The sequence below is a fragment of the Struthio camelus genome, chromosome 7, assembly GCF_040807025.1.
Source record: "Struthio camelus isolate bStrCam1 chromosome 7, bStrCam1.hap1, whole genome shotgun sequence".
NCBI lineage: Eukaryota > Metazoa > Chordata > Aves > Struthioniformes > Struthionidae > Struthio > Struthio camelus.
The window spans coordinates 34,953,878-34,962,794 of record NC_090948.1 but is presented as its reverse complement, the minus strand read 5'-3'; the positions used below and the strand labels follow the sequence as shown (position 1 = coordinate 34,962,794).

At 41.3% G+C, this 8,917-nt stretch overlaps 1 long non-coding RNA gene across 2 annotated transcripts; it reads left to right on the top strand.

Moving 5' to 3' along the window:
* Positions 1-505: 505 nt before the first annotated feature.
* On the top strand, positions 506-7,848 carry LOC104151321 (uncharacterized). 2 transcript variants are annotated; one of them, XR_011142247.1, is made up of 5 exons: positions 506-643; positions 3,052-3,167; positions 3,263-3,363; positions 3,970-4,137; positions 6,192-7,848. It is a non-coding gene; the product is annotated as an uncharacterized lncRNA (long non-coding RNA). The 2 variants fall into 2 exon arrangements; XR_695756.2 differs by having other exon boundaries at positions 506-659.
* The last annotated feature ends 1,069 nt before the right edge of the window (positions 7,849-8,917 follow it).

Below are 8,917 nucleotides of genomic sequence, written 5' to 3'. Positions count from 1 at the left end.
TTGGTGTTTATCTGAGATGTAGATTTCTTCTGCACCGTTTCAGTTCTTTCTTTGCTCTGTGACTCAGCTGTCTTTTGGAAAGATGGAGAATAATATTTTTCTCCATCAAAAAAGAGGGGACGAGATCAGTGGAGACAAGAGAGCTATCACTGAGACAGGCAAAGTGTACAGATGCATCTTTTGGCCGTTCTGTGTGATCCCCTTCATATCTCTCCTTTGTCCAGAATGTCCTTGTGTGAATAGCCTTTCAGTGAAGAATTAGAAAATGCATGTTCAGTAAAGTCCGAAGTACATCACGTTACCAATATTTTTAAAATTCCCCTTAATATCCATGATCCATTATTTTTACAGCAAAGAATACTTCAATACACTTCAAGCTTCAATACATAAAAATTTGCACAGGTACTGTGTATTTTTAAACCAGATGGGCTTCTTAGCCCACATATTGGATATAACAAAACAAATTTAATCTTTTAAGATTCTTTTTTTTTTTTTTCAGTATGTTAGTTCTCATACACCAAGGGAGAGTTGTGCTTCTGTTTCCAGAACAAGTGGAAAGCAGAGAGCAGATGAGTTAATATCCCTGCATTGCTCTGCCAGACCAGTCTGCACCAAGCCATATGAATGGACTGATATTTCAGAGGTACCAGCTTTCAGAGGTATTCGGGCCTTCTCTTGTCAGTTATGGCATGACAGAAGGGCTTTGTTTATGGTGATGATTTGAGTAATTCCAGTATCTGTCCCTCAGGAGCTGAAATGTTATTGCCAAGCAGCTATTAGGTAGTGGTAGCTCCTTGCCTGGGCTAGTTTCAAATCAGTGACCTTGAAGTGAAGTGAACTGCACAGTAGGTGATTGGAAAAAGCTGAGTTATTTAAGAACAGAAAGTTCTGGGCTGTATTATTAACAATTTGTACTGTAATTGTTTCCAGATGAAAGATCATCATTGTGCCAGGTACCATATACACAGCATGAGAATTCATAGTCATCTTCCATTTTGGAAGATGGGTTTCTGAGTGGATAAGTCATTTCCAGGAACTCAGTAATTCTCAAGAATCCTAAAATATTGCCATGGCTTCACAACATTCCCTTCCTTATTCACAGTTTGAAAGACTTTGTTATTGTAGAAACCAGCAATTTGTTTTTTTCCATCAACTCTGTTTTCCTCGTTGCTGTGGGTCCCTTATCAGATGGCCAATTTGCTATGTGCATGTTTGAGAAAGATAGCCCCGTTGTGGTGATACTGCAATGAGGGATTTTTCCATGAAAAACGTAAACACAAACCAGACCAAAACATTTTATATCTTGATTTGCCTTGCAAATTGTCAGCTTCTCATCAGAGAATGTGAACAGCTTCAGCTGAAAAGGATTTAACTGAAAACATTTTAATGAACATTTGATATATATCATGAGAAAAACAGATTTTCTGAAATGTTTTGTCAGAAGCTCATCTTTTTCTTGACAAATGTTTTTTAGAGCAAGTTGTCCAGAAGTCCTTGTTCATTGGTCTGTGTGACTGGAAAAAATGAAAGGCCCTGGACCAAGAGAAATAGACGCCCAAAAGATTTTGTCAGGCCAGGCAAAGAATTTGATGTCTGAGGACAGCTGGCAAGGAGCTGAGATAAATCAGGTGCAAAACAAAAAATTTGGCATCCCCCAAATCTGTGTTTTTCCGAAGGAATCTATTGCTCTGCAGTATTCATGTCAAGTTTCAAGCATTGCTGCAGTCCAGCGCGTCTCTACCCTTTATTTTGACCTGCACCTCACTTCCAATGTAAACTGGGATAGCAACATTTAGGAACTTACTTTGACTTCTAAAAAGTATAAATCATAGTCAGGTTCTAATCCGGGTAATTCTTGACTGTTAAGGCAATTCATTAAACCTGCCAAAAAAAAAAAAAAAAAAACTTCTACAAAATTATTTGACAAATCTCTGGCTCCTGAATGGAGTGAGTTATACCTTGAAATTATGCAAAGGCTTAAAAGGCTCAAGAATTCTTAAAAGCCTCTATTCTTGAGGCCTCTTCATCCTGCATAAATGGCTTATCTGCTGCCCACTTTATCCATCTGTTCTGCAACAGGACGCCGTCTGTTTCCTTCATGGGAGACTGTTGCAACAGCAGTGTGCTGCTGCTAACTAGACTCCAGTCTATTAACCTCTTTGATTAAATGACTCTAAGAAGAACTAGAGACACTTTTGATATGTGTGTACATTTGATCATAGAGTTGGAGAATGCTCTTGATATCTGTTTGATCACATCTGGGTTCTTTATACACTCTTAAAAGCAGCAGCAACAAACTCAAAAGAGAACCCCATAATGACTCAGATGTAATGAGAGATTATCTTCTTGTGTAACGATATCATCCCACCATAATATCAGTCCTTTTATTTCCCCAGGAGAACTTGGGAAGGGCAAAATATAGCTGGCTGTTTCCTGTCACCGTGAAACAGTTATTAACAAAGCATATCCCCCTCTGATGATTTGATTTTTTTTTTAAAGCATAGGATGAAGCAGGTTTCTGTATGTTTCAGAAAGGGGTAGGGGGGTGTAGGAGGCTGCCTCAGTCATGTTAAATTCATATTAGGTAGCACTTCAAGAAATGACTGGAAAGTAGAGCTGTTGTTGTTGATGTAAAAGGTCACAGACATTAATAGCCTGCAGAACAATTCCAGGATACAGAATTATTCACAACTGCCAAAACGCAAAGGAAAAGAGTTTAAAAAAAAAAAAAAAAAGGAAATAAAAGGTTGGAAACAATGGTACCTCTCCATTATTATTGCTGCTTTTGTGCTTTTGAGGTTTTTTTTTTAAACTGTTCTTGAAGGGGAGCAGGGGGGTTACTTTTGAGCCATTTTCTACTTTCATCTTTTTAATGGCGATAGGAAATACGCCTTTTTTGACTCTGCTTTTATTTTTCTGTCCTGTTCATTTAGAAGTTTTCGTAGCAATATGAACTGTAGTAAATATTGATAAAATTCATGCTCTTCTGACTGAGAATAGGCTCTCCTGAAGGCTTCTAAAGGGAGTCCAGGCTAATTTTATTTTTTCAAGGGCTCCACACCAAGACAGAAGGAATGAAGATTCAGAAGAGGGAAAGGCCTGGAGGGGAGAGGAAATCAGCAAAAAGGAAGGGAAGATGTTGAAGGTTCGGCAAGGATTATGGACAGGTAACTGTCTTTCCCTCCCAAAGTTTTGTAACGAGAAAGGTACTGTTGCTTAAAGAAAACAAAGACAAAACCAAATTACTCGCTTTGTTTTTAAGGTTGGTCATACACTGATTTGTGGCAGAAGCACAGAAAGGAAGTGTTTAGCTCTAGAAAGCCATTCCAAAGAGGGAATAAAGAGCACTAGCCGTGTCAAATGGTAAGTTTGTGCCTATGCTGGTGTACCTCCCTCCCTCTTGCCCACGCACACAGCCCCTCTCATTTTCTCCTGGTCTCTCACCGGTAGCTGGGGCTTCCAAGCAGGGGAAAAACAAGTCAGTGTTTATAATCTTGATACTTGCATGATTTGAGGTGGCTGTTGATAAGAAAAATCCTCATCTGTATGCACCAGCCTTTATTATGCCAGCGAAGTCACAGATCTGTCATTTTCATCTATGCTGCTGGCAGGTCAGGTGTAGACTTATCAGCAAATAACAAATTGGGCACATTAGAAGCCAAGTGTATTATCCTGGCTAACAAGTCGCTCGTTCTTTAATTTGCTGAGTAGGATAGAAATAGGAATTTCTCTTTTTCTTTTCTGGCTGGAAAACAGAAGTACTGTTTTATTTTTAGCAACTCTTTCCTTTCCCACCATCCCTCCTCTCTCCTTCAATACAGATCAATAATTCCGTCCTTTCCAATAGATATATTTGAAACTCTACCCATACATCTGTGCACATCCTGTAACAGGAGAAAGCCCTGGTCTGTATCTCCATCCTCTCATTCTAACGACTGCAGTCCTAGTCTGTTTCTATCTGTATTTCAGCTGTGGTTCCTGCAACAGAGAAATCTTCGCAGGGATGGCTGAGGAGACTGCCAGCCGTGCGTAACATCACTGCTGCATAACACATCTTTCCCTCCTAGATTTGCCTCTCGCACCACTTATTGTCTTGTGTCGTTCTGGTGAAGCGAGTTCTCTTCCCGTTCCTGGCAGGTAAGTGTCTAACACGTAGGATTCATAGGATTCATAGGATTCTCGCCAAGGAAGTAAATAATTAAATGATAAGTCTGGAAATTTTTTAAGCTCCTTGAGGTAATATAGAACAGCAAGGGCTGAGGGGCAGTGGGTGATGGGATACCACTGCCATTTCTGTCAATTTTCTGGAAACACAAAGAAGGATCCTGTCTGCTAGGCTATCAGTCTAGTATGAAATTCACTTCAAAAACTGAAAGATGCTTTGTTTGAAGCAACGCTTTTCTTAGGTGAATGAAATGACAACAGATGTTTGAGTCCAAAAAAGATATGCAGAGGTGGACAACTTAGACTTTTTCATTTTAGCCATGCTTCTGGCAGGAGGAGGGAATGTATCATGGTCTTCACTTGAGTGAAAGACACGTGCTCCTGCTTTCTTTTCTGGTATCTTTCAGGAGCACATAGAACAGGCACATGTGAAGAATAACTCCATGCTGGTGTAACAGTTAGTGTTCAGGCCAGGAGACCTGGGCATGGTCTGGTCACGCAAAAGCATGAGGAGAGGTATGGCAGTTACTGGAGGTCCTGGAAGCAGCTGAAATGTAATATGTAGGACTGCAGCTCATGCTAGCTGCTGAATGTTTTCAAATATGTGAGGGCCAAATGCCACTTTGTGAAGGCATACAAAGTTGGGTAAAATTCAGTGGCCAATAGAAAATTACTGTATTTTCTCTTCCATTTTTTTTTTTTCAGTCTGCACATGCAGTAGAGCTTCAGTGTTTGAGGTGTCTGTGAATCAGTAGAGAGTTTGGTTTGCTATCAGTAATCTCAGCAGATACTGAAGCATGAACTAACCTCTAACCAGCATAGCAGGGCCTTTCCAGATTGGGACGGAGGCAGCCTGAATGGTCTAAGTGTATGGATTCTCAATCAAGCCCTTTTCCTGGGGACCTGCAATCAGATGCTTATAAAAATGAAAACAAATGAACCCCCCCCAATCTAAAATAGTTAAAGTAAACGTTAATGCTGAGGACATAAAGAAAATGGAATACTTTGTCATAATTCAGTCCATGACTCTCTAACCTATGCTTTTCACAAGGACATGTTCCTGCCATAAAGATAGCTCTAGAAGTATGCATTAATTTAGAAAAACAGTTGACATGCCACACAGAATCGAAGAGCTGTCACTCTGAATGAAAAGGGGAAAGGAGATGAAAAACCAACCCAGCCAATCCTTTTTCTTTCAAAGAAAAAAAAGAAAGAATCTATATTTCTGTTATGTGACTGCTACTGGTAGACAGCTCACCCATCCTGCCTTTTTCTTTCCTCTGATCATCTGGTAATCAAAACAGCCAGGGAATCTGAGACAGGCTCGATCAGGAATTAGATCACATGTAAATGTTGGCAGCGCTGGCTTTTATGGTAATAAAGAAACGCTATCAATGAAAAGCAAAGGAACTGTCTTTATTTTGCTTTTACTCTGTTCTTGCCTTGTTCTGGATACCAGTTCATACATTGCAAGGTAACAAGAACATCACGCCATAAACATCTCTGGATGCCACATGTTGGGAGGGAGGAAAGAAAGGAGTGAGCTAATATCTTTATGTGATTACAGTTCTGTCAGGAAAATGCTGTAATATGCAGGTAGAGCCAGAATGATTTTTCCTAATTCTGAGCTTGTGAAGAGAGCTTGGGCTTGAAAATTGGGACAAACAACATTGGAATAATACTCCTTTTGACAGTCTGTAGGGAAATCACGAGTACAGGAAGGGAGAGGAGAAGGGAGATGGAGGCATGGATTTTTTTTTCTGTATTTTTTTTCTTTTTGGGCTAGGATGGAGATTTTGCCATTCAGTTTAGCTCCTATTGAAGTGCTGCTCTGTTTACTTGAGAATTGCTATTTCAGAGGATTGCTTCTTCCTTGAATGATATTGACCTTTAGGACAAAGGTAATTTCCTTACACTACTACTGTATATCTTTGCCAAGTGGTGTTTCTAGAAATAAGGTTGAAGGAGCACAGTTGCTGACTTGGCATGTCTGTAACCATGGCCCAGGTTGTAACTGTTTTTTTCAGGGAAGGGGGATGGATGTGAGCTGCAGAGGGATGGGATCGCAATCTCAGATGAAGATGGTTATCATGTAAGGAGCCAACGCATATTCAAGGATGGAAGGCAAGTGTAACATTTGACTCATGTAGATTAATGGGATTTCATTAAATCAACATTCACCAGCTCGGAGACTGACCTATCATTTTTTACAATTTCAGGAGTTAGTTAAAAACTAGGGGATGATTCTCTGGCAGCATTCATTAAACCTACTGTGCTAAATAATCTCCATCTGAACCTGAGACTCTTCTCGAAGAATGACAGCTGCCGGACAATTGCACTTTGCCGCTGGTTATTGGGAAGCACAATATGAGCACGTGGCGCTAAAGACAACAAGGCTCGAATGGGATTTTTATTCCATGTACACATGGAAATTCTGCTGCCCTATGCAGACAGCTGAGACTTTTACGTATAGTAAAAGTCACTGGTGCACCACAAAGTGCCAGCAAAAAGCAAATGTAGTGTGATGCAGGAACATAAATGACAAAGAGTAACTATTTAGTCATGTTGACAGCTGCTCAGATTCCAGTGTGGGCACTTGAGCTTATAGCTTGGGAAAAATCTCATTGAAGCACTCCAATTCATCCTGATCAGATTTGTCAAAATAAAACAACGTCCTGGGGTCAAGCTGGATAGGCTCACATGCCTCAGCCTTAGTGACAGGGTGCTGTCATACTGCAGGGAGATGTGGTTATTCTGCAAGCTCTGACTGTGGCAGTGCCAGGCGCAGAGAGCAGGCTGGCAGCATAGGAGAGGATCAGGCATGAAGAGGAGTATCCAGACAGAGAGAGTTCATCACGTGCTTGGAGCAAACCTTTCAAGCCAAGGAAGTAGGGCTGCTTTCCTGTGTGGCTGGCCTTTCCTTGGAAGGTGGTCGCTCCGAGGCTTGGTGTAGTGGGTGTAGATAGGGATACCAAAGATCAAGTGATGAATAACACTGCTGGAGAGTCAGATTTGGCCACTTCTGGCAACTGAATCTGGGATGCTTCTTTTTTTCGACAGAAAATTCTATCACCCATAATTCAAATGCTTCTAAAAGAGTCCTAAAAACAGACTATAAACTGAAGCAAAATGAAGTCACTTTCGCAAACTTTGTGTTCCTGCCTCTGTTGTGTATCTGCTCTTTGTAATAGCTGAGAACTGATTCCAAGAGACAGACCTCTGTATCAGGCAGGCTGAGGTATCCCTGCAAAGATGTCAGGGGTCCAAGTGCTGCTTTGGTATTACGTGAAGTGAATTTAAGCACAGACAGAGCTGGGGAGAGTGTGGCAGACATTTCTTGGGGGTTCAAGAACCTCGTGCATTTAAGATGGTTCTGCTTTGGCTATCACACAAGCTATTTTTAGCTTTTTACTTCATATTTCTCTGTCCTTACGTCAGAAGTAGTCTTTTAACAGTCCTGGTGGCACCACTCCAGGTTCCAGACTGCGGTCCCAAAATTCTAGTGTGTCATTTGCCTGATCTTGAAGACAGTGGACGAAGAAGCCCTGAGGATGCGTAGGCACCGTTCACCAGGGGCATTGGGGATGGCAGGTTCATTTCCCACGGCAGAATTTCCCCCTTAATATTTAAACAAGGGCAGGCAAACTGGTGAGATTCAGATGTGCATTTCAGCTGGGCTGCAGATTTTCGCGGCAATATTAGTACTTGAATTGCTTGATCCAACAGGCAGAGCCACACTCTTTTAAAAAAAAACAAAAGTCTTAAATAGAAATTTCTAGTGGCTCACCTCCCTGGATCCTTTCTTTGTCCCCAAATCTGTGGAGGCTAGCAACATGTGATCTAGTTGTTGAAAATATGTTTCACTTTATGTGCTTTAAATGGCCTTGGCTTACACTGAAGATTCACTTCACTTGCAATTAGAGTTCATTCTGTTGTAACTGAGTGTAGCTGTACTTATCCCTTGGAAGGCACTGGTCATCCTTGGCAAGACGGATGTCACATGCTGCAGGCCTGCTGCTTTAATGTTTCCCCACACATCTGTGCCTAAGTAGCAACAGAAATACTACCTCTAACCTTTTCAAGGCTAGAGTTCCTCACAGCTCTCGCAGTAAGGAGGAGCTGCGTATGGTAAGAAAGGCTTTTATTGATTAGTTTTTGCACATGCTGTATCATTCTGTTTTTCCTTGTTTTGCATAAACCATGTGAGCATCAGCAAAATGCTGGAAAAAAAAGAGATTCTGGCAGGTTTTATCCATGCATCTGAAGTTCTGCTGCTGTCCATCCTGTTCCAACACTTTTCTTTCCTGCTTTAAATTACCATGCAAGATTTTGTGAATCAGCATCTGTTGGTACAGACCATGACTGTGGAGGTGTCCCTCCTGCTCTGCCGCTGGGATGCTGCATATCGGCTTGAAGGTAAGATGCTTCTGCTGAAACTGCCAACCAGTGTGCTGCAGTGAGTGCCTCCTGTGTTCAGCAGAGCACATGGCAAATGCCATAAGATTTACATGTGCCTTTTACACGTAATCGCTAGCTGGGGGCATACAGATGAAGGTTTGGCACAGATGAAATCGATATAATACCAACTCTTTCAGGGGTGTTGGAGAGACTTCTTCAGCTGGCAAAGCGGTAAAAAGATGATCTTAAGGTTCTAAACATTGGGCAGTTTACTAATTCTGCAGTATATTTGATGCAATGGCCCCAAGCTTTGTCGCACGCAAAGCATGTTATGAATTTTAGGGTCTTCCAATAT